Raw genomic sequence first — 26506 nt, 5'->3', positions numbered from 1 at the left:
AAAAATCAGAGCAGTTATGAACACCGACACTGGAAACCTAGAGATTTGAATCCTTTCTCAACAGCATATAGCTTCAGTTTCCCCATGCGTAAACTCGGAGGGTTGTTGTGACGTTCAATAAAAGCATGAGTTTAGAGGGCATGCAGCCATGTCTAGGGTGTGGCAGGTCCTCAGTCGTCTTCTGTTGTCCTTGTCAGGAAGTGAGTTCTTTAGCTTCAGAGGTATTCAAGCATCCGTTGGTGTTCAGTAAGCTGGAAAACTGTATTGGGAAGCAGGTTGGGGCATTAGAGACTAGAGTGGATTAGGTGACCTCTGAGTTTCCTTGCACACGGGGATTTCAAAGCCTTTGTTTCCTTAAACCCCAGGTTACTGTGCAGTCCCCTACTGGCCTGGACTCCAGCTTAGGGCTTTGTTTTTCTACTTTTGTAGTTGCTGGGGAACGGCTTCTGAGGAGTCTTCTTTAGCTTGGTGACTGCATTCCTGGAATTCCCAAGATTCCAGTCCCTTTGCCTCCTCAACAAGGTTCTTGTGAAGAGGACCAAAAGGTCACTTTCCAAACTGCATTTGCTCCCAGACTTTCATCTGAATAATTCAACTCAACCTCAACGAGCACACCAGGTTGTGGGTCAACCTCAATCCCCTTGACAAGACCACTGCCGATGAAGGCTAAAGAGGTCATTGTTTGAGCTGGAGACTGGCGTCTTTGCCAGGTATGGGAGCTGAGAATGAATCCAGTGGGTTCTGCTCACTGCAGCTGAACCAAGCACCCTTCCAAATTCCCTTCTTCTTAGTCCCAGCTCTGGAAGTGGAGGAGGAGGAGGAGGAGGGGGGAAGAGGAGGAGGAGGAGGAGGAGGAGGAGGAGGAGGAGGAGGAGGAGGAGGACACATTTATTGCGTTGCTACAGACTCAGCTTTGCTGCCACTGCCTTTCTAACCACAATATAAAGTAACTCCCACAACACAGGGAAGATAAGCTCTTTAAAGAAAATATCAAAGCATTAGCTTGGCAATTCACCCAAACCTCATCATGAACCATAGACATTTTTGAAGTTTAACAAAGAAAAGCGCATCATTAGAGAACACTGCTCCATCACCATTCTTATGCAAATCCTTCCAGATACTTGGGTGGAAAATTCCATCTAACACGCAGCAAGAAATAAATGTTTCAGGGTGGAAATTTCAACTCTACTGAGTGCATTTGTCACCAGTATAATCCAAACGACTCTATGTGCACTGACTACAGAATTAGTATCGATCCATTCACCATGTAAACATCAAGTACTTTCTATTATTACTTGAAATAGCATGCTATCACAATTTCTATTTCCTCCTTCTATCTTAAATAGAAGTATTGCACATTAGCCCTTTCCTTCATGTACTTTTCTGCACAGCTATCTAACTACAGTGTTCAGTGTGGTGCTGAGTTTCCTGCAGACATCTGCAGTATTAGCATTAAAGCACTTTCCTTTCAAGTCATCTCTGATTGAAGACAATGCAACTTGCATTTACCCAGAAACCTGTTACCAGGGCTTCTCTTGGAAACCAGCACATTTTTATCTCTCTCTCTCTCTCTCTCTCTCTCTCTCTCTCTCTCTCTCTCTCTCTCTCTCTCTCTCTCTCTCTCTCTCTCTCTCTCTCTCTCTCTCTCTCTCTCACACACACACACACACACACACACACACACACACACACATAGAAAGAGGACATCATCTTTTGTTTGCTTCTCAATTCTCATGCTGAGACCATCTTCATAAGGATGTCTCCCCAGCTCTCCGAAGCCCCTAATAGGTCAGGACCACCAGATCGCTGACGTTCTGAGATAGTATGAGGGGGTCTGGGTATGGAGGACATTTGCCCAATCTGAGAATGGTATTTAACTTAAGGATGGCTTGCTGTAGGAGCTCAGGATCTGACTCTGGGCTGCATTGTTTACATGCCTGGATGCAGGAAGAGACAGTACCTTGCAAAATCATTTCTGCTGCTTCCAAGATTGTAAAAAGCATGGCAAGGGGTGAATTTTCTCTTCCCATTCCTGCCGTCCACAGCCTAACAGTATGGGGAAATTTGGGCTGGGTTCCAGACCCTGGAGGGTCAATTTAGCACAAATAGCTGGAGGGTACATATGGCATAATTCATGTTCTCTGGTGCTGGTGGCATTCCCTGGGCACCACGAACATCCAGCCCCAGAGCACAGAGCTTCTCGTTACCCCGGCCATGCCACTAACAGCGCTCACCTCAAGTGACAAGTCGATTCCCAGTGTCTTCAGAGCCCTGTGGTGGCTTTAGTCAGAATACATTCAGTTGTATTTCTGTCTCTGGGAATCTGTACCTTGCCACTTTAACCTGCCACACAGCCAGCTTTCAGAATGTGTATAACACCCCGTCAGCATATTTTACCACCTATACTCTCTTTGGCCTAAAAAAAAAAAATTGTGGAACCTGCAAGTTTTTATCTAAAAAAAAAAAAAAAAAAAAGCCAGGGGTTTGTTGAATAGAAGGAGAAAGATCTGGAAGCAGCCAGGCATTATTTAACTAGCCTTGAGGCCAAGTTCCTTTGAGCCCATCTTAAAAAAATATTAATAATTAATTTACATGTGTATTAGGACATGGCGACTTTGTTACCAAGCTAAATGGACGTAAAATTCAAACAGATGAAATTCTATAATTGGATAGTGTGTGTTAAATATTCAAAGAAGAGGAGTGGGAAGGATATAAAAGAACTGTACACCTAGTTCTGTTTCTAATGTATCTCGGGTTTTCTCCCTTGACAACGATTCAGTCTCTTGAATGCTGTTCAGTTGTGTTGACAAGAAGATTCTGTTCTTCCCACTGAGCGTCCCTTCAGCAAGTAGATTCAGGGCAGGTGCATAGACAACCTCTAATGACTGACATTTGAAGAGCAAATAGCTTCAACTATAATCAGCAAACGTTTTATGGGGGAAATATGGTTAATTACTTAAAGGAAAAACAGTATCCGGTCCACCTGCTGGTTACCTGTCCATTTCCCACTTCCTTGCTGACATCAGACTCCAAGCTTTGGTCAGGAAATCATCTTTCACTAGCAAAGCAGCCCTCTCTAGCTAAAGGTAAAATCTTGGAAGGCAGTCATCGGCTGGACTAATCTCATGTCCTTGGAGTGACTGGCTTAGATGAGGACATACATTTCATACGTTTCAATTCTGACAATTGAAACATAAGGAAATCAATTCACAGGGCTCTGGGAGATTTCCTCAATCTTAGAGAAGCTGCCAGTAGTAAAAATCTATTGTTCGATGTTGCACCTGAACCGAATCTGAAAAATCACGGATGCCATTTTACGTAAGAGGGTGAGAATCTTGGTCCCGGTTGAGCTGACAGATTAACTAACAGAAGCAGCCCTACTTTGGACTCGGTGAAAAGATACTGATATGGTCCTCATGTTCGGCGTTGTCAAGTCCAGCAAACGCAGCGTGACTGTTGAGTTATTGGCTCTGATTGATGAATATGAGTCGTTCACTTTCTCCCTTGCTCTCTTTTTGCCTCAGATGAACTTCCTGGCTAAAATGGGGCCATTCTTATATTTGAGTAGGCATGGGTAAAGATTGCTCAAAAAGCAAAGGGTATTAGTCAGTCTTCAGTGTCTTCACTGAAAAAATAAAATGACCGGATGGTAGTTTAATAACAATTCAAATCCGTTTGCTGAACACCCGTCAGCCTCCAGCTACTCCTACCAGTAAATTTCATGACAGATTCAAGAGAAGGGAGAGGTTGCAGCATATGCAAAACACCCTAAAGACTCCTGAGAGTCACATCTTTTAGAAAATAAGAGCCTGGCTCTACAACAGCAGCTTCCAATATGGTCAAGCACAGAGACCATGGGTTTCTTCAGATGAAGTCATGCAAAAGCCTAATGGCCACTCTTCAGGCTGGAGAGGGGTGGGACTGAGTCACGGCCAGGAAATCACTGAGATTCGCTGGATCAGCTGTTGAGATGATGATGGTAACTAAGAATGCGGAGCCAGGCAGTGTTACCACACACATAAGCCCTAACAGAACAAAGCAAGAAGCTTCCACGTGTAAGGAAACATGCAAATCAATAGTGAAATGTGCTGTCAGGGTATGGGAAAGAACATCAAGTCCAGTGAGAGACGTGTTCTGTAGCACGCTAAGAATTGTGGCTGAAAACAAACAGAAGATGATCTAAATATAAGTTCCAGCGTCTACAGGAAGACAATAGAGGAGCGAGTTCTAAATGGAAGTTGACATGCTCTACACAGTCTTCCTTCTCAAACCCGGTAAAATTGTACCACAAACAGAACTGAAAGAAGGGCTACATAATAGAAGGCAATGGTTGGGAAACACAGGACAGACAAAACTATTCACACAAATTAGAATTTAGAAATCAATTCCTTTTGTTCTTGTTTTTGCTTGGTTGATTGGTCGGTTTTTGTTTCTTTGTCTGTCTGTCTGTCTGTTTTTTGAGACAGGATTTCTCTATATAGCCCTGACTGTCCTGGAGCTCATTCCACAGACCAGGCTAACTTTCGACTTACAGTGATCTGCCTACCTCTGTTTCCCAAGTTCTGGGATTAAAGGCATGCACCATCACTACCTGGCAATTTAAAATATTTTTAAAGGATAAGTATCTCAGTATAAAACTAAAGAAGGGGGACAAGAGGGAAGGCATACATGGTATGCACTCACAAATCACCGTTAAGAGAAGCCTGCTTTTGCAGAGCAGACCTGAGGTTAGTTCCTGGCACTGACATGGTGCCTTATAACCATCTGTAACTCCCGCCCGAAGGGATTCAACACTCACTTGTGTCCTCTTCAGGCATCAGATGTGCATGTGGTGCACATCTATGTGGCAAAACAGTCGGAAACATAAATTTTATTTTATTTTTTTAACTTTTCATATAATATATTTTGATCATGTTTTTTCAACAATTCCTCCAGATGCAACTCCTATATCTTTTTATTTTATTTTTTAACTATTCACCCAAGTTTTTGATCCTATATCTTCTCTCTATTCAAAAAAAAAAAAAAAAAAAAAAAAAAAAAAAAAAGACCAATAAGTCAAAGTTTCTCTCCTCCTCGACAAAAGTAACATCAAGTCTGGTTTTTGTTGGCCAACTGCTACTAGGCATGAATCTTGTTCTGGAATCTGGTTGATATAGCCAGTGACACTCTGTTGGAAAATGTTGGTTTTTACCTTCGCCAGCAAGTTTCAATTGCAAATAGCTTCTTGATAAGAGTTGAGATCCTAGGTCCATTTTCTCTTCTTGGTACCAGGGTCCTATCTTGCCTGAAGCTGTGCAGGGCTCATGTGTGTTGCCTCAGTCTCTGTGAGTTCACAAGTCCCTCAGTCCTACTGTGTGGAGGAGTTCCCTTGGAGTCATCCATCTCCTCTACTTTTACATCCCCTCACCTCCTCTTCCACATAAATCCCTGAGCCTGGAAAGGAGGATTTTGATGAAGACGTCCCATTTAGCATGGAATGTTCCAACATCTCTCCTTCTCCTTACATTGTCCAATTGTGGATCTCTGTGTTACATCTCATCTACCGCAAAATGAAGCTTCTCTGATGTGGGCTGAGTAGGGTACTGATGTATGGACATAGCAATATGTTATTGGGAGTCATTTTATTGTTCTGTTCTCTTAGCAGACTAATAGTAGTGGGTTTTCCCCTGGCCCATGATCTATCTAGTTTCAGGTTTTTGGCCATTTGAGTAGTGTCAAGTATGGGAGCCCTCTCATGGAGTGAAACTTAATTTTTAGAAAGAGCTTGATTGCATCCATAAAATTTGTGACACGGCTACACCAGTACAGCTTGCGAGCAGGTCACTGCTTTAGTCATGGGGGTTTCTAGGCAGGTGATATTTATAATTACCTTTTTCCTCCATCACCATGTGAAATACCATGAACACTAGTTAGTAGGGGAGAAGCTTCTAGTTAGCTAGGCACCATCTTGACTTCTCTGTCATACATAAATGTTCTCTTTGATGACACACATAAATGTTTTCAATAGTAGGGTTATCAGGTTGAGGAAAGCAATCAGTAGCTTTGGCAATAAGCTGTGATGTTAGGGTACAGGAGAGATGTCCACATGACTCCTTTGGTCAATGATTCACCAAGATATAGTTCATCCCTGGCATCGAAGGTGTTGCTTAATGGCATAAGATGTCTAGTTCAATCTTTGTCTCCCTTATTATTTGGTATCATTTGGTGAGTGCCCTTTAACTCTGTGTGTGTGTGTGTGTGTGTGTGTGTGTGTGTGTGTGTACTTTTCTTTTTTTTAAGATTTATTTTATTTGTATGACTACACTATAGCTGTCTTCAGACACACCAGAAGAGGGCATCAGATCCCATTAAAGATGGTTGTGAGCCACCATGTGGTTGCTGGGAATTGAACTCAGGACCTCTGGAAGAGCAGGCAATGCTCTTAACCACTGGGCCATCTCTCCAACTCCCACAATATGCTTTTATATGGTTTTTCAAATGTCCTTTAGTGTTAGTTGTCCCTCCCCATATTCCCTCCTGTACCTTCTCTAACATTTCCCCTCCTATTAAATCCTCCTATTCTAGGTAGAAGTTCCCCTTTTCACCTCTCTAGAACACTACATTCCATTTCCCCTTCTTATGAAGATCCTCTTCTCTCCTCTCTGGTCTCTTACCAGGTACATAACCTATGTGACTTTTGGATTTTAGCACAGAAACAAAATTTAAAAGCTGTCTTAGCTAGGGTTTCATTGCTGTGAGAAGAAACCATGCCCAAGGCAATTCTTATAAAGAAAAATATTTAATCGGGTCTGGCTTATAGTTTCAGATGTTTAGTTCATTATCATCGTGGTGGGAGTGTGCAGGCAGTCTTTGTGTTGGAGGAACTGAGAGTTCTACATCTTGATCAGAAGGCAGCAGCTGGAGACTGCCTTCCGCAGGCGGACAGGAGACTGATTCCACTCTGGGTGGAGCTTAAGCATGGGAGACATAAAAACTCACTTACGCAATGTCTCACTTCCTCCAACGAGCCCACAGCTACTCTAATAAAGCTACAACTCCTGAGAGTGCCACTCCCTACGATCAAGCACTGAAACATGAATCCCTGGGAGCCAAACCTATTCAACCACTGCAAAAGCTAACACCTACGTATAAGAAAAAAACTACAAATGATCGAAGAACACAAAAAAAAACTATATTCAACATTATATAATAAGGAAAGTACAATTAAAACAAAATAAAATACTCTGCAAATGATCAAAAATACAAAAAACTATGTTCAACATTCTATAATAAGGAAAGTTCAAATTAAAACAACAAAATTCTCAGGTTTTGTTTATAACTAACACAGGCTAAAAGGAAGAAAAAATGACTATTATCTAGAGTTGATAGGAATGTAGGGAAAGACAGTCCTCTTCCAAAGTAAATGAGAGTTCAAATTGCTATAGTGATTTGGGTAGACATTCATAGTATTTATTGAATTTTAAAGTATATGAAGCCACTTCTAAGAATCCATGCACAGAGACCCTTACACAATTTCCCAAAAGTATATATCCACAAGAATGTTCACTACAGCCTTTGCATTAACAACAACATGGAGATCATTTTATTCATTCATTAATAAAGTTATGAGAAAGTCAGGTCCATGGTTGATTTTAATTGCTAGTTGACAAGATCTAAAGTCACCTAGAAGACGAGATTAGGTTAGCCTCAGGGAACCTCTGTGATAGATTAGGTTAATTGTTGTGGGAAGACCTAAAATGTAGGAGGTGACATCCTCTAGGCTGGGATCCACACATGCATAAAAATGGTAAAATAAGCTGAGTATCAATGGTCATCATTCCCAGCTTCCTGATTCTAGATGCACTGTGACCAGCCACCTCAAGCTCCTGACACTGTGACTTCCTCACTATGATACAGCTTTGAACTATGAACCAAAATAAATCCATTTCCCTAACTTTCTTTAGTTGAGGCAAGAGGAATCATAGCCAACCCAGCAGTAATATCTCTGCCCTAATAGAGCCAAAATGAGAGGGAACAGAGAGACAGGCAAGGATCCAGGGGAGGTCCTGTCATGTAAGCATTGTAAGGGAAAGAAAACAGGAATAAAATAAAGTGGTGGTTGTTGAAGGAGGAGCAGGAAGGAAGGGAGTCTATTTTTAGATGAAGCCGTAGAGAAAGGCTTCTCTGGAGGGAAACACTACTAAGATTAGAATGACATTCTTTGCCGGCCCAGCAAGCTCAAGGCCTCTCTACACAATAGGAAGGATGGGTAGGGTGGTACACAGTGTGGTTACCGGATGTTGTAGAAAAGGGAAAAAAGAACAAGAGGAGATTAGAAAGGAAACCAGGGCCCAGCCATTTAGCCTTTAAATTTTAGACTTCAGATGAAAAGCTAGGGTGTTATTCCTGAAGGAAATGGGAAGCCACTGAAGTATCAGGGAGGAAGGGGCATGGCCTGCTCCACTGTGTTTGAAAGATAGCTCTGGAAGCTGGATGGAGAATGAACTGTAAAAGCAGCACTGAGAGGATGAAGAGCAGGGAGAGAAGGTCCTTGCAAGGTCCAGCAACCTTGCAAGGTGTGCTGAGTTTTGATTAGGCTGAGGGCCATGCAGAGCATAGGGAATACCCAGATACGGCCTGTGCTCTGAAAACCCAGAGCCTGCAGAACTCACTAGGGCATTGTACTTGGAACCTGACATCAAAGAGGAACCCAGAGGCCCCCAACACAAGGCCTGGAGGATTCTGTGGCATGGTAGTACCCATTTACTAAAATAAGAAGCCTAGGAAAAAGAACAAGTCTAGTAGAAAGAACCCACAATGCCATGTGGAGCTTGTTAAGCTTGAACGTCCTAAAAAATGGTGAAATCAGTTATTAATAAGTATATTTTATATTAAGAAATATAAAAATATATAGTACAGAAAGGCCTCTGAGTGGTTACCTGCCTACCAATGTAGGAACCTCTCCAGTAAGTGGGTTTGGGGGTTTGGCAGTTTGGGGAAAGGACATGGAAGAGAGAGGAACTTCCAGAATATTTTGCCACATATATGTGGGAGTGGGGGGGAGGTTGGGGTGGGGGACATGAAAAGTAGCCTGGTCCTCAGTTGAGCTAAAGCTAGAAGGCCCAGAGACCCTGAAGACGTAGTAGGAGTTTTGCCTTCTCCTGGGCACCAGACCCCTGTCACTAGCTACAGCCCCCCCCCCCCAGATTTGTGGCCATCAGTCATGTTTAAGACAATGCCCCAAGCCCCTCCACATGTAGATGAGGAAAAGGACATGGCCTGTTGTCACTTAGACTCAAGACAGAGATCGCCATTCTAATGAGGTACCTAGAGGCCTGGAGGGCTTAGCCAATAAGCTTTCCTTCCTCCCTGCAAAAGGTATTGAATCTCGGGCTCACCCTGAGAGTGGGGTATGGTTTTACACATCCACTTTCCATCCTGGCCATAAATAATTTAGAACCATGGACTGCCTCTTTTCATTGGGATCTGCCATGGAGCAATAGAGTAGGCCTTTGCCGTTAGAGCCGCTATCTAGTCTCTTGTAGAAGGCCTCTCTGCACTCTTAGCCTTGACTACCACCAAGCCCAAGCCTGCAGTCAACCCACGGACTCTCCCTGTGGAAGCAGCCAAAGCCCCACCCCACCCCCGGCCCCAGGCCAGATTCAGCCTCCAGGCCAAGATTCTGTTCTCAGCTCTTCTGCAGCTCCTAGCAGTGCCTGGGTGTCCTGGGCCTTTCCTGTGGCCTAACACCTCCACCTCCCCAAGCAGACGAGCCCTGTGACAGAGCAGACACAGGACCCATGACCCTAAATCTGTATGTTTATATTTATATATGTAGATGTCTGTGCATGTATGTATGTATGTATGTATGTAAAGTTTGACATTTTTGATGAATTACTGTATTACTTTTCAATTTGAATCAATAAATATAAATAGAACAAAACTAGGTGATGTTTTTCTGATTTTTCCTCAAACCCCAAAAGAGTTGCTCTGGTAATGCTTGTCTTACCTCATAGACAGACATCTGCTCAACTGTCTCTGCCTCATAGGATGTACCCTTGGTCTCCAACCCAAAGACCTCCAGCTCCTCTTCCTCCCTGAGCCCTACTAGGTTCCAGCTCTACAGCGCTCCTCTCTCTCCACATGCAAACCTAACTTGTCTGTTTATATATACCCTTGTCTCCCTAACACACCACTGGGGAAGCAGGGACCTTGCACAGTCCTCCCCATAGAACAGCATGCTTTGGAACGATGAATTTTAATAAATAAATATTTTTAGTTAAAAATGAACTCCAGGGACAAGGAGATAGATGACCCAACTGTTGCTTACTGTTTGAGTGTGAGGACTGGAGTCTGGGTCTTCAGAATTCAAGCAGATCCTGCCAGTGCCAAGTGGGCTTGATGACCCACGTAGAATTCCAGCCTAGAGAAGAACACACTGGGGATTCTCCATAGAGTAAGAAGATAAACGTATTGTTGGGTTCTTAGTTTGACTGAGAGACCCTGTCTCGTTGAAGAAGGTGAAAGAGCAATTGTAGTGATTCCTGACATTAATCTTCAACCTTCACATACACACGGAGCCTTGTGCATAAACATCCATATACACACACACACACACACACAGAGTCAAACAGGTATATACTTATACACATACCACATGTAGGCACAAATAGTAAAGAGAAAAAAATGGACTCAAATTTATCTTCAATATAAAAGAAAGAACTTCTACAATTAATTAAAGCCTAGGTTCAGAATCTCATCCAATACTCTTGTTTGTTTGTTTGTTTGTTTTAATTTTATTTATTTGTTGTAGGTCTTTTGAGGCAGTATCTCAGCTAGCCTCAAATTCACTATGTAACCGAGGATGATCTTGAACTTCTAATCTTCTTCCATATAGAAGTGAGCCACCGGTTTATTCAGTGCTGGAGATCAAATCCAGGGCTCCAAGAATGCTAAGCAATCATTCTACGGAGAGTTACATCCCCAGCCTGACAAAAGCTTCTTCCCATTCCCCTCCACGCACTGCCACCAACTGCCCTGAGCTATATCCAGAGGCCCCAAGCTCTGGCAGGAAATTGATAGAACCACAGGATTGCCCACTGACTCTGGGTTTTCCAGTACAGTCTCCAGGGGTCTCCTTCCCTCCATTCTTAGAATTCCCTCTTCCTTTAGACTCCTTTCTAACTCCAACTAGAATATATTTGGTCCAGAACTTGGCTACAAGCTCCATGCATCTGATTCTACCTCTCCAACTGCCATTATCCAGGCGCTATTCCTCTGAGATGCTCACCAAGTCATCAACAAGCACCCATCCATCCTGACTCAGCCCTGGAGCACCAATGATCAGACACAGTCTGATGAAAACCCTCTCTGCTCACAGCCACACGTGAGGAATAAACTTGGCAATAGACAATTGAAGTGGCATGGGCAAAAGAAGCCTCTTACTATTCTCACAGACCTCACAAGCAGGTCAATGGGTCCAGCTTCCCTTCTCAGGCCCAACTGTTCAAAGACCCAATCATCATGATCTGATAGAGACAAGCTAGCTGCCTTTGGACACTTGGATGCTATCTTTGTGAGACATGTGTGTTAGCTCTCTGCCTTCCAAGCAGAAAAACTCCATCTTCCTACCTTGCCTGGCTCTGATGTCACTTTTAAGAAAGGGTGAACAGACACACCTTGAACTTCCTTTGTCCACACTCCTCCTTAGCCCAGCACAGGTCACTGCTTGCCTATGTGGCATCCGATGCATCAGAGCCAGGAGCACCACAGGAGCTCAATAGCCCCGCCCACAGTACAACACTATCACTCTCAGGCCCGTTCTGTGGGTTAGTATTGTCTTCCTTAGTCTCTGTATCAAGGACAGAAGCCTTGAGAGAAGAAGCCAGACATGGAAAGATTCTTGGAGTAGTGTGGTAGAAAGGAGAAGGCTGGATGGGAAAAGCAGACTTTGTCCCCAGAGCCTAGCACGTGGTGCTCAGGGGCCACCTGCTGGCAGTTAGAGGCATATCTGACTTTGGGGGAGGAGCTGCCTAAGCCCAGAGCTCCTGTGCATGAACACAGGCACTACAAACATGTGACACAAACACACAGAGAAAGAGACACCACATATCTTACACATACAAACATTTATATGCACGCAAAGAACTATGTAAGATCGTGCATACAAGCATATGAATTCCTTAGCTTAAGAATGCAAATACACAGGCATAGCACAATGCCATATACTTATGTGTGCACCAATTACATACCCAATAAACAGGTGCACACATACACAAATGTGTATACATATATCCTGGTCCTGGTTGAGTCCCTTGCTCTACATGGCCTCTTTTGTAAGGTCAATCCTCCCAGATATGCCCAGGGAAGACAGAAGCTTCAGATCTCACCCTGCACTGAGGAGTCTTATCTGGACCACTCCCCCTATCTTTTCCCATCAATCCATTCCTCCCTGCCTCCTTAATTCAAAAGGACCAATCCTAACCTCAGAAAACTTGAAGTATTTCAATGGCTTTTGATTCTAAAGACCAAAACAAAATCTTAATTTCTGTTTTGAATGTGACCTACCTCTCCAGGATCCTGGTTCACCTCTTGACCTTAGTGTCCCTGTTCTTCCCTAGCTGTGTGCCATCTCTCAAACAGCCACACCTTCTACCCTCTCAGAGGTTTTGCACCTTCACTTTCTACCACCCAGCCTCCTGTCCAGGCCCTGAAGGACCTCCTTCCACTCTCTCAATGATACTTCTTCGTGGATGCCTTTTTGTGCCCTGACACCCTCTTTGTGGGTGGCTGTCTATCATACAGTATTGCTATTTATGCCATTTAGTAATTTGCCTCTGTCTACTCTGTCCCTTAAACTCCAACCTTGAGAACACATGGAGGGACTTTGTCCCTTAACAATGTTTTTACTTCAAGTTTCTACAGATTGCACATGCTACATTCACTGATGATATTTCAACCAAATCTTACTCCAAACAGCATCTCCAATTCAACAGACTTGTGTTCCAGAAAGAGATCATGAGGATAGCACATCCTCACGCAACACAGGACCAGGAATTAAAGCTAGCAGTGGCCCTCTATGTTATGTTAGTCCCTGTCCTGAATTCAATCCATCTCATCATTTGATCAGTCCCAGGACTAGACAGGCCTGACTGGACATTTGTCCTACCTTGACAAACCTGTGAGATTATCTTTCTTGAGCAAAATTTAACTATCTGATTGGGTTTTGTTTTCTTTGTTTTTTCAGAGCTGAGGACCAAACCCAGGGCCTTGTGCTTACTAGACAAGCGCTCTACCACTGAGCTAAATCCCCAACCCCAAGCTACCTGATTGTTAAAGGCAGTGTTTATCTGAAGACTCTGGTTGGTGGATAAATGAAAAACTCAAAAACAAAAGAAAGATACATAGGAATAATACTCATACCATTTTGTGCACGGAGGGAGAAACAATCTAATCATGATGTTGAGAGCAGACAGAATAAAAATTGAGAGAAAGTAAAAGTGTTAAACCTCCTTAGATCTGTTTAGGGATGCAATACCCAAAGAATAAGTCAGTCTTTGGAGCGCATGGGACTAGGGGTTGGAGGACATTGAGATAGGCAAGCTGTCTTTACAGAAGCCACGACACGACTGGTGTGGGGTGGGGAAAGGCTTCTTAAAAAATGATTGAGCCTTCAAAGACCATGGCAGCTGAACATTAAGTGAAGCAGGGACTTTTCACCACATGTGGACTTTAGACACTGTCCAGGCACAGGAACACACAGCCAACTCTGTTTCTCCACCCTGGCAAATGCACTCATGGTCAAAGCTGGGAAAGGTCTCAGTACATCTAGAAAGCATTTCTTAAGGACATACGCTCAGTGCCCAACACTGAGAGGCTTGGAGCGCAGCAGCGGAGGAGCGGTCCCTGAATTTCGAAAATGATAGCATATTTATGCATTTCTGCTGCGCTGAAGGCCAGCTGGGCGGGCTACTGGCCAAATGAAACATCTCAGCAGCCATCAGTGAGCAGCGGACATGTGAACACAGCCTGGGGAGTTCTGGTGCCCACAAACCACATTGCCTATACCGTCCAGAAACCTGGGGATATTTGCCTGGCACTTGGGCAGAGGGGGTTAGAGAAAATCTGAAGAGAGCTAGCCCAGGTGCTATGAGACCTGAGGATGCTGATAGAGCCAGGCGTCCCCGCGAGTCCTCCACTGTCTGTGGAATGAGGAGGTTCCCAGAAAGAAAAGTCTCCATGGGAAAGGGGGATGCTGATACTCCAGGTATCTTGCTGAAGTGCTTGTACTGAAATTGATCTCAGAAGATCTAAGCGGAGAATCTGGCTCTGGTCTTCTTAGTTGAATTTTCTCATCAGTGAGATAGGAATAACAGTAAGCCACTGCGAGGACAAAATGAACTTCTGCAGGTCGAAGGGACCTAACCAGCAATCCTACACCTCTAATCATTTTGAACAGTATTTGTCTAAGAGCTGGTAGACCCTCGTGGGTGATCCAGGTTAAGGTACTGGGGGAAAAAGGTAAGGATGTATCTCAGTGTCATCTGTAAAATGAGTATTAATTATAATACCAACATTAATTATAATACCAACATTTGATCGGTCCCAGGACTCAAGTAGGCTGACTGGGCATTTATTCCTACCTTGGCAGGCCTGTGTCATCATCTTTCTTGAGCAAAACTTTAACTGTTTGACTGGCAAAGGCAGGGTTTAGCTGAAGCTTCTGATTAGTGGATAAATGAAAAGAAATCAAGACCTGCAGATACACCACCTTGTGCACGGAGGGGGAAGCATTCTAATCACGGTTTCCAAGGGCAGAAAGAATAAGTAGTACCTATTAGAGGTATGGGGAGAATTAGATAACACAAATACAACCTGTGGCGGGGAGATAGTTCGGTGAGTAAAGCCCTTGCTTCACAATCCTCACAGACTGAGTTCAGATCTCCAGAGCCCACATAAAAGCTGGGTTCAGAAGCACAGTGTAATCCTGGCAGACACAAGAGAGTCGCTGGACACTCACAGGCCAGCTAGCCTAGAGAACACCACAGTGAACATCAGGAGAGACCGACACTGGAGCTTATCCTCCAATGGTCACATGTGTACACAGGTGTCCATAGTCACGCACACCAAACCTGGGGCCAGGCCAGAGGAAGCATTCATTACAAGTTTGACAGTTACATTGCTTGATACGATTGCCTTTATTTTATCTATGCAGAAAGAGCCAGTGGGACACAATGAGGGCATGAGACATGGAGACAAGGAATCAAAATCCTGAGTGAAAAATGAACCTATGTAATTGTAGGGACATGTCCTTGAGCCGGTCACTTAACTTCCTTTTCTTCTCTATAGAATGAAGATGATAAAAGCCATCTCTCCCCGGGTCTTGTGGAAGGTCACATATGTGTTGAAAGGTCATCATTATCTATCAAGAAGTGTATGTGTATGAGTGTGTGCGAGTTAGTGTGAGTATGAGTGTGTGTTGTGGTGTGTGTGTGTGAGTTTGTAAGTATGTGTCTTTACTAGAAGAGCTTACAACTAATAAGGGCTAGATAGCCCAACAATGCCACATATTAGAGAGGCTGAGAAGCTGCACCGTTCAGTTCACACGGCTAGATACATCTGCAGCCCTAACTGGGGATTAACTAAAGTCCTAGAAGACTCTTTGGCAGTTGGTGATCTTCGGTCCATGCTGGAATCCAAAGAAGCTGGAGCCTGAGGTCAGCGAATGATGGAAACTCCACTGCCAAGCACTCGTCACAGATGAGTCTGTGCAGATGTCAATGCAGCAGACAAGCAGCACCCTTTCTCCCTGCTCCTCTCTATCCATCCACAGTGCTACTCGTTCCCCTCGATTAATCTTTCTTAGAAATACCTTTGGCAGACCTTCCCTGAGCTATTCTCTTCAGTTGATTCCAGATCCAATCCAGTTGACAATCAGAGCTAGCCATCACAGAAGGCAACCCCTAGCCTAAGGAAAAGGAAAGTGAACGGAAAAGTAAAAGCCAGGAGGAGATAGCTTCTTCTACTTGGGCTGCCTACACAAAGCACCAGATTGGCTAAGCAGCTGCCAGTGAAAGGAAGATCAGAGGCCAGGGACAAGGTGCTGTCACAGAAGACGGTCTCTGGTGACATCTTCGTGACTCAACGATGGGACAGCAGCTGGCCGCTGTGTCCTCTCTTGGCTTTGTGTGCACAGGTGGAGTGCCACAGGTTTCTTTCTGTTCTAAGGAGCATGACCATGAGGTTAAGGCCCCATCTTGACCTCACTTCTCTCCACCACACACTGCTCCAATACATTCTTGTTGCCATTTGCAAACAGGGGCCTCAACAAATATGGATTTGACAGAGGGCCGGGGCAATCCAGTTCATAATACAGGCCATGTATTATGCATTAAATCCAGAGTAAAGAGTTAATGCTCTGAAAAGAAAGCCCAGTTTCTTCAATGGATCCTAAGGCATCCCTTGGTGATAGTCCTGGAGCAGGAAGCACTGAGAGAAAGGATTGGCTGGATACGTCCCACACCTTCTGACCCCTTCTTCAGTTGACCTCACATTCAGTCTGTGTCTGGCCACCATATTCTCTTTCATTCCATCGATAAAGCAGTTGGCTTCCCCCATGGAGAAGCAAGCAAAAAAAAATATATTTTTTTCAAAAGTGAAGTTTTGGGTTTGAAAAACCTCTAAAGTATCCGAGGCCCCTTCAAACCATGTGAAGGGGAGTGCTCTTAAGTAAATATTTGAGTCGACTCAGATTTTAAACAGCAGAGATGGATGGAGTCATTTTATTGCAGAATTATTAAAAAGCTGTTTATCCCCAACTGAACAGAAACACAGATCAAATCCAAATGGCAGGAATGTGAACAGGGTTTGGGATAATATGGTAAGAGTGTCTGGGGTAACTGCTCTGGAAGTTGAAGAGCTTCAGCGTGTTAAATTAAGTCCTCTGGCACCTTTTAAAATCTAAGAAAATCAGCTGCATGCTTCTTTAACGGGCTAGAGTTTGGGTGAAAATAAACAAAACTTTTAAAAATCATCCCAGCTTTGAAACTAAACACCTGATCACAAACTATTTCTGCAATACCCACTGCCCTTGAATGGTTACAATTTATTCATTCAATAAATATTTATTCTACTCTTACTATGTGCCAAGACAGAACATCAGATCCTGGTGATGTCATCGGAAATGAAAACAGACATTGCCTTGCCAAAAGACAGATCAACCATTGGCACTGGCACCTAACTGACGTGACTGGAGCTGGGAACCCAAAAGTTAGCCTGATACCCAGGCGGGTTCTAGGTTAGGAACATACATCGGGGACCACACATGGACCAGATACGTGAGCTGAGATCACAGTGAGTGAGAGGGCAATGTCGCACATCTCCGACTAACAAGGAGATTGATGCTACTTTGAGTCTGCCCCCCTGGGAGGAAAGGAGAAGCCACTGCATTATGCTTCCCGACTTTGAAGGGATGGATGTGAGGCAGAAATAACAGAGAGACATCCATGTAAGATGACCAAGAGAAAAGCAAACCAGAAAGTGAGAACTGGCTTGACTGAAGCCCGCCTGGCGACAGCGGAGTGGACACAGCCTCTTTTGGACACGAGCATTTTAAAAACTCCGGAATCATACATACACCACAAGGTCCCAGGACCCAGTGGATTTGGAATGTTGCCTTCTGACTTTCAAGAACCCTGTGCTGTCTCATACAAGAATCCCCATGGCCTTTTGTCAGGAGGCTTGCTCTCCTGACTGTGGGAGAAAACCAAGAAGTAAGAAAGAAAAGATAAAAATTGCATATATAGATTTATGTGTACGTTTGTGTGCCTGCATGTATATATTTGCATGGCATGTGTCTGGGAACCCACAGAGACCAGCAGGAGGTGTCGGGTCCACAGAAGTCAGGTGCAGGCATTTGTGAGCAGCCCAAGATGGTTGCTGAGACCGGGACCTGTATCGTCTATAAGAGCAGCCAGTGCTCCTGACTGCTAGGCCATCTCTCCAGCCCTGGGGAAGAATTCCCTTTAGTGCTATTCCTTCTGGGAACATCCAACTTAAAGGATGTCTGTTTTTAAGGAGAGAGGCTGAGGAAGATGAAGACAAAGCTAGCTCAAAGACAATAGGCCTGTTTGTCTGTCCTATGTAGCTGCTCTATTTAAAAAGCAAAACAAACAAGAAACCTCACAGAACTTTTGAGCCTGCTCTGCCTGCGGTGGCACTGACGCTGACCCCAGCTGATGAGACGGCTGCTCCTGTGATAGGTAATGGGACTCTAGCAAGTTGCCCATTCCTCAGCTTTAAGGAATGGAGAAGAAAGATGATGTCTGAGCTCAAAAAAAAAAAAAAAAAAAAAAAAAAAAAAAAAAACTGATGTAGGTTAAAGAACTTTATGTGACTTGCACCGTGTGTGTGTGTGTGCGTGTGTGTGCGTGTGTGTGCGTGTGTGTGCGTGTGTGTGTGTGCGCGCGCACACAAGCATATGTAACATTTTTTTACCGATATACCAATTCCCAAGGTAGAAGAGACCCAGAAGCGCTCTTCAGTGGTAACCCCTCCTTCCCTGATGTGTGAGTGTCCCCTATAATAAATTGCCCTATGAGTTTTTACCCCAAGAACCTTCAACTCCCCAACGGACGAGCAATTCATCTAGAACATCAGTGCTTGGTATCCACTGAGCATACACTAAGCAGGTGACACTGTGCCAAACTCTCCCCCTGCACGGTCTGCTGTGTCCCCATTTTACAGATGAAACAACCATGGCCTGGAGAGATAGAGGAACGTGCATGAAGTCACAGAGCCAGCTGGGAGCAGACCCGACAGCCCCGGCTCTAGGTGGAAGGGTATAAACTCCGTTGGCCACCCCTACACTAGCTGCCTTTGAGCCTGCTATGCATCGGGTGGCACTGGCCCTCACCCCTGCTGGCGAGACGGCTGCTCCTAGGCTGGGTAATGGGACTCTTTAGCAAGTTGCCACATCTGCTGAGCCCTAAGTGGCCTCTGTGGAGATCCTACTCATTCATGCTGTGTCTCCTGCTGGAGCTTCACAAAATAGGAAAGCACTTGACTGGATAAAGCGCCTCGGGTGTCAGAACACAGCAACAGATTCACTTTTTTTTCTCTCTCTCTCTTTGCTCCAGATCCAGTACCTGGGCTCCACGGAAGCATGTATACTCAGGGCTGGAGGCGGGTGATTCCCAAGGCCAATCTTCAGACTTGGCTAACCCAGCAGAGCCAGAGTCGCCTGGGGTGTTTGGGGAAATCCTAGCTCCTTTGGCGGAACACAAATCGGTAGATGTAAGCCCAGGAGTCCATGTTTTTTACAAGTTACTGTGGGATTCCATTCAGAAATAAAGAAACCTGTTGTTATAAAGAAAGAAAATCTTAGCTCACAGAGAGCCATTTCTATCTCAAATTCACAGGGCTCAATTCCAGCTAGTTCCATTTGAACACACTCCCTTCAGTCCTGTTGTTTCTAAGTCAAAAAAAAAAAAAACTGTCTTGAGACAGCCAGTTATTAGTCAAAGGCAAGGACAAGAATACATAATCCATGTGACAAGAGATGCTATTAATCAGTAACACACATGGGGAAATGTTTAATCCCAATATCTATTAAAAATGCAATCAAAACAAGGCAGAGCATTTTATAGCCATCAAATTTAAGACTAGCAATGCCCAACTTTAGGGAGGTTATAATGCAGTTGGTTCATTTGCACACTGCTTGTAACCATTTAAGCTGATAGAATATTTTGCAAAACAATGCAACACCACAAATCAAGGGCATTGGATGGGGTCTTAGAAAAGTGACTGCTCTATGGCAAGGCCTATGCATGTGATGGAGTTCTGAGATACAGACAAGACTTGCTTGTTGCCTTCAAGAACATAAGTGCATGAGCGCCATGACTCAACGATAAAGGTGAGTAAGTGGTCATGATGCATATCATTGAGTGTCCATATGATTGAGGGCTTCTCAGCTCTACCTGGAAGTTCACAAAAGGTGTTCCTGGAAAGGCCGAAAATTGATCTAAATCTGAAGGAATGGTAATTCTACATGTGAAGAAGTTTGGGACAAGCACTACAGGCAGAGCGAATGTTCCGAGCAGACACTCACAGGCACTTACAGTATGCAAAACTCCAGAAGAAATGTCATGGCCACAGGCACTAGAGGGAAGTGAATCAGGGCCACAGAGGCTCACCTGTGGTCTGCTAAGGGTCTGGATCTTGTCCTATAAGTTATAAGGAGGAGGTGGAGAGATGGTTCAGTGGTTAAGAGCACTGACTGCTCCGCTCTTCCAGAAATCCGAGTTTGATTCCCAACAGCCACACGGTGGCTCACAACCATCTGTAATAGGATCTGAGGCCTTCTTCTGGTGCATCTGAAGACAGCAACAGGGTACTCATATACATGAAATAAATAACTCTTTTTAAAAGAATAAGTCATAAGGAATCAATGGTATCCTTTAGGTAAGGGAATTTTGCTGTTGCATAGAGGACAGCAAAAGGACAAGAGTAGAGAGGTTAAACAGAAATGTGGCCACATTCCAAGCAAGAGGGACAGTGAAGGCCTCACAAGGTAGTGAAGATGGGCAGCATAATAGAAGCCCTCAGCGGAGGGACAGAAGGTGTAACCAGTTGGTTTCTAAGGGCAGCAAAGTCTGAGATTTCGATCTGAGTGAAGGATGTTATGGGCACGTTTTCTTCCATCACAGCATGGGAGTCCATGGAAGCAAGGGGGAAGGAACCAGGAGCGAGGCAGCAGAGAAGCTGGCTTACAACCCAGTCTTGACGGAGGCCTCAGCTAGCCTCTGGCAAGCACTGACACTGACAGAATCCTTCAGAGTCATCCATATTGAAGAACAGCCGGTCTGTACATTACTGTATCAGTCATAGAATCATCCCGGGGGAGGGGAATCCAAGCTTTGGGAGGGGACTGTATTGGATATTTTTCTGTTGCTGTGATTAAACTCTTTGCCTAAAGACAATTGAAGGAAGAGAACATTTGTTTCTGTTTTTGATTCCAGAAGAATCAGAGTCTATATTGGCAGAACGGAGGCATGGCGCAAATGACAGGCAAACATGGCAGGCACAAGAAGCTGAGAGCTCACATCTTAACACACAAATGTGGAAGGAGAGAGGAGAGGGGAGAGAGAGAGGGAGAGGAGAGGAGAGAGAGAGAGAGAGAGAGAGAGAGAGAGAGAGAGAGAAGAGAGAGGAGGGAGAGAGGGAGAGGAGAAAGCGAGAAAAGAGAGGAGAGAGAGGAGAGGAGAGAGAGAGAGAGGAGAGGGCACAAAAAAGAGAGATCTGGAAGTGGTGAAGATAACACTTCCTAAACAGCGCCATCAACTAGAGACCAAGTGTACAAGTACAGCAGCCTGTGGAGGACATTTTCATCCAAACCACTAAAGCGACTATCCCATCGTCAATGAATGCATTCTCTGTAGAGCTATCTTCGAGCAGCTCCCTGAGCAGCTGAGGAACTCACACTCTTTTCTCTGAACTTATTTGGCTACTGTCAGGTCTGCCACACAACGATTCCACCTTCAGTCTGAGTTCAGCGAGCCAGGGTCAGGCCTCCAGGGGGGAAAAATCTGAAACAGAGCAAGAGTCCAGAGAGAAAATAAAATATTTGATGAGGATCCTATGAGCACTGAGGAGCTGAGTCTTTCCTACAGTCTACTGGTACCAGAACAAGTGCTCCACAGTTCTTTCGGACCCATTGGAGTATGTCAAAGCTATGACAGACACTGAACCAGGTCAGTCCCTGGTAGCAGTTGCTGGCCGAGTGAGGAACAAGCACTTGATTTACCATATCCATCATAGCCCCAAACCTGGATGTAGATCCAGGCATTGTAGCACACAGCATAACCCTAGGCTGCGCAAGATACAACAACATCCACAAATGAACAAAAAAACTGAAACCAGCCTACATCATTAGGGGGTCATTGAATAAGTCAGTAGCTTTCTACATAAGAGAATTTTTCTTTAGCCGTAAAAATAAGTAATAAAACATCACTACATTCAGCAAAAAGAACACAAAAAAATTTCCACCTTATCAACAGGTTCTGCTCTGGACATTGGCATCAAGTGCAGGAAAGAACACCATTGTTGTTGTGATGGAGGGAGCATGGGTGGTTTTAATTCTGTTACCACAGTTCTTTCCAGTTTGGCCATCTCCCACCAGAGGAAGGTATGACAGGCTCCTGTTGGTGTGTGGCTGGCAGATGTTAAGTTCCATTTCACACTTACAGTGACATTTGTGTGCAGCCCACACGGCAGGCAGACCTCCAGCCTGCTCAGAGACGGCTCAGGGGCAGCCATTAGCCTTGTCTGTGAACAGAGGTTCAAGAATTGGTGATGAGGAAATGCTTTGATGAGAGACACAAAAACGCCTTTGTGATTCTCATGTAAAACAGTCAGTAAGTGGGACGTTAAAGGAGAATGTAAACTGTATTTTAATAACAACTGATGAAGTGTAGCAAACACCTGGATACCATCTCCAGAATGATACAAGTGTTTCAGGGGTTGAAGATGCTAGTGAGATTTTCCTAGCTGCTGATTAGAGTGGCAGGAACCCAGGGCTGGAGATGTAGCTTGGTGATGCAGTGCTTGCCCACCATGTGCAGTGGCCTGAGTTCAAGGCCTAGCCTAGTTCTCAAAACTTAGAGATGGTCACCTAGATCCAAACACTGTCAGCTCCTAGAGGATCTGGCGAGGGTTGCCCACAGAAAATGGACATTGGGATGCATCTATAGAATTCTCATTTACCCAAAGCTAGCCTCAGATTCCCTATCCAGCTGGACTTCCCTATATCCCTTGACGTTTCCATCCTCCTACCTCTACCTCTTGAGTGTTTGCCTTATAGTTCTTTCCACAAGGCCAATTCTAGGCAGTGCTAGGACTTGAACTCAGGTCCTTGTACATGCTACACAAGCACTGAGGTACTTTCCCAGACCCCCGTGCCTTCTTGCTGTGGTCAACTAATTCTCATTTGAGCTATAAAAGCCCCCAAAGTTTCCAAGGCTTGAATTGCTCAAGAAACCACAAGCTTCCTCTTCTTCCTGGTGTTCAGAAGAGATCTGAAAAATTAGTAGAAACAAATTTTAAGGTTGACCAGTGGTCCTTATTGTGATAATATGTTTTTGCCCTAAAAGTATTTTGTACTTTTTAATATCGATTTTAACATCAGAGCTAGTGATATTTGAACATGGTCTAACAATGAATTCCACTACAAATTTTCAAGTGGCCTTATACCCCCATTTAATACATCTTTAATGTATCAAGTTACTTTGATCTGACTACAATTCCCAGGGCATTCCTTTATGCCTCTGCTGAAGTTATTCGACAACTATTTGTGAACTGAGCTGTGGACCAGTAACTAGGTTAGGCACTGAAGGTTCAAAGATAAATTAATCCTGGAGTGTGGTGCAGTAAGGGGTTGGGACTTGAAATTCACAAGCTAAGAAGCAGGCAAGATATGGGGGGTTAGACAGCATGCACCGTGAGCTTCCAAAATCCTCCCAAGAGAGATGCCACCTCACTGGAGAGGGAGGGGCATTGCTCCTGATGGCACAGGTGATACAGGCATGACAGGAACTGATGGTGGAAGGCAATGATGAGAATGTAAGGGTGAACGTGGGTTCCGGTGTAGGAGAGAAACCTGAAGAGGAGAGACATGTCCAGATAGTGAAAGACATTGCCTGACGAGCTCAAGAGTTTAGGTTTTAGCCTCAAAGCTCTGGGGATATCTGGGATTATAGCAAGAACATGACACAACCTTTGTTTTATATTTTATCTTCCTGGGTCTGTGAGATGGGGGACAGAAGGAGAGATGGATGGTAGGAGTTATAACTGTCCATTGTGATATAACCTGCTTCGTGCCACATGTACATCATGGCCATAGTTCTCCCCAGTCACTTTACCAGAAGACAGTCCACCAGGATGAGCGTGTGGTTCAGAAAGGGTCCCATAGCATAGCAGAGCCCGGGTTTGAAGTGTCTAGTTCCAGGTAAGAACCACTCCTTGGCTGTCTAGTGTAAAAGTCGCTTATCCCTCTGGTCCCGAGCTTACTCTCCTACAAATAAGAGACGCCTCCCACTCAGGGGTGTGATGAAGATCCTGCATAGACAATTCTGGAAAACACCTGGAAAGCCATGAAGTTCTACAAAAGAGAGAACCCAGTTGTCTCTGCGGTTCCCCTGAGAGAGATAGCGGTTACCATTTCTACTCATATTCATTTTTCAGTAAGTATAAACCTAAATTAAGAATCGATTTGTCCAATAACCTTATTTTTAAAATGTGGTTCAGAGCTAAACAAAGAATTCACAGCTGAGGAATGCCGAATGGCTGAGAAGCACCTAAAGAAATGTTCAACATCTTTAGTCATAAGGGAAATGCAAATCAAAACAACCCTGAGATTTCACCTCACACCAGTGAGAATGGCTAAGATCAAAAGCTCAGGTGACAGCAAATGCTGGTGAGGATGTGGAGAAAGAGGAACACTCCTCCATTGTTGGTGGGATTGCAGACTGGTACAACCATTCTGGAAATCAGTCTGGAGGTTCCTCAGAAAATTGGACATTGAACTGCCTGAGGATCCAGCTATACCTCTCTTGGGCATATACCCAAAAGATGCTCCAACATATAAAAAAGACACATGCTCTACTATGTTCATCGCAGCCTTATTTATAATAGCCAGAAGCTGGAAAGAACCCAGATGTCCTTCAACAGAGGAATGGATACAGAAAATGTGGTAAATCTACACAATGGAATATTACTCAGCTATCAAAAACAATGACTTTATGAAATTCGTAGGCAAATGATCGGAACTGGAAAATATCATCCTGAGTGAGGTAACCCAATCACAGAAAAACACACATGGTATGCACTCATTGACAAGTGGGTATTAGCCCAAATGCACGAATTACCCTAGATTCACAGAACACATGAAACTCAAGAAAGATGAACAATATGTGGATGCCTCACTCCTTCTTTAAAAGCGGAACAAAATACCCTTAGGAGGGAATAGGGAGACAAAGTTTAGAACAGAAACTGAAGGAACAGCCATTCAGAGTCTGCCCCACATGTGGCCCTTACATATACAGCCACCAAACTAGATAAGATGGATGAAGCAAAGAATTGCAGGTTGACAGGAACCGGATGTAGATCTATCCTGAGAGACACAGCCAGAATATGGCAAATACATAGGCAAATGCCAGCAGCAAACCACTGAACTGAGAACGGGACCCCTGTTGAAGGAATCAGAGAAAGAACTGGAAGAGCTTGAAGGGGCGTGAGACTCCATATGAACAACAATGCCAACCAACCAGAGCTTCCAGGGACTAAGCCACTACCCAAAGACTATACATGGACTGACCCTGGGCTCCAACCGCAGAGGTAGCAATGAATAGCCTAGTAAGAGCACCAGTAGAAGGGGAAGCCCTTGGTCCTGCCAAGGCTGGACCCCAGTGAACTGGATTGTTGGGGGGAGGGAGGTAATGGGGGGAGGATGGGGAGGGGAACACCACTATAGAAGGGGAGGGGCTAGGGGGATGTTGGCCTGGAAACCGAGAAAGGAATAACATTTGAAATGTAAATAAGAAATACCCAATTTAATAAAGATGGAAAAAATTTTAAAAAATGTTACTTTTGGAGTGACAAAAAAAAAAAGGCTCTATTTGTCTAATGTGGTAAGAAAGTCACAGTAACATGTTAACATGTTGTTTGACAAAGCCACTACATTCACAGAACTACACTCTGCCGCTAGAGGGAGCTCACCCTTTAGCATAGAAGTGGAGTTTGTGTAACAGAAGAAAACTGGAAAGTTGGGGGCAGGGGTATCAGTGTGTGTGTGTGTGTGTGTGTGTGTGTGTGTGTGTGTGTGTGTGTGTGTGTGTGTGTGTGTTATGCTTTCGTTGGTGTTCTGAGACAGGACCTCACTGGGTAACTCTGTCTGGCCTGGAACAGTCTAAGTTGACCAGACTGCCTATGTATGCAGAGAAGGTTGACCTTGAACTTGCTATGAACCTTGTGCCTCTGTCTCCTGAGTGCTGGGTCTGCAGGCAGACACCTCCATACGCAGCTGTCTAATCACTGTCATCAGTCTGAGGGCAGAGCTCCACAGTTACACGGAGCTCACTCCCAGCACTGCCGTTTCCCAGGCCGTGACCTACACAGTGGTTTCATGCCAGCCCGTATTCTTCCTCAGTAAAATGGGGAATACTGGACTATCCTACATGGTCATGATGACATAAAATATTAAACAGGAATTGTCCGTGAATGCCTAACACAATCTAGGAATTCCCTCCACTCCAGAGCCCTTCTCTTTTCTCAATTCGTTACGAAGATCGATGACTGAGAAATGCATTTAAGTGAAACTGAGGAACAATGAAGAGAAAACCGAGCTGAGGAAAGCACAAGGGGCCTGCGAGCCCCTTGATCATGAACATCGCTCATCCTCACATCTGCCGAGTGAAGCCATCCATATATGTGCCTGTGCCTTTATACGCCCCGCGGCTTAGTGAGGCCATCACAA

This window comes from Rattus rattus, chromosome 1 (genome assembly GCF_011064425.1).
Source record: "Rattus rattus isolate New Zealand chromosome 1, Rrattus_CSIRO_v1, whole genome shotgun sequence".
In the NCBI taxonomy this organism is placed as follows: Eukaryota; Metazoa; Chordata; class Mammalia; order Rodentia; family Muridae; genus Rattus; species Rattus rattus.
The sequence above is the reverse complement of the archived record's forward strand: the minus strand, read 5'-3'. Positions refer to the sequence as shown.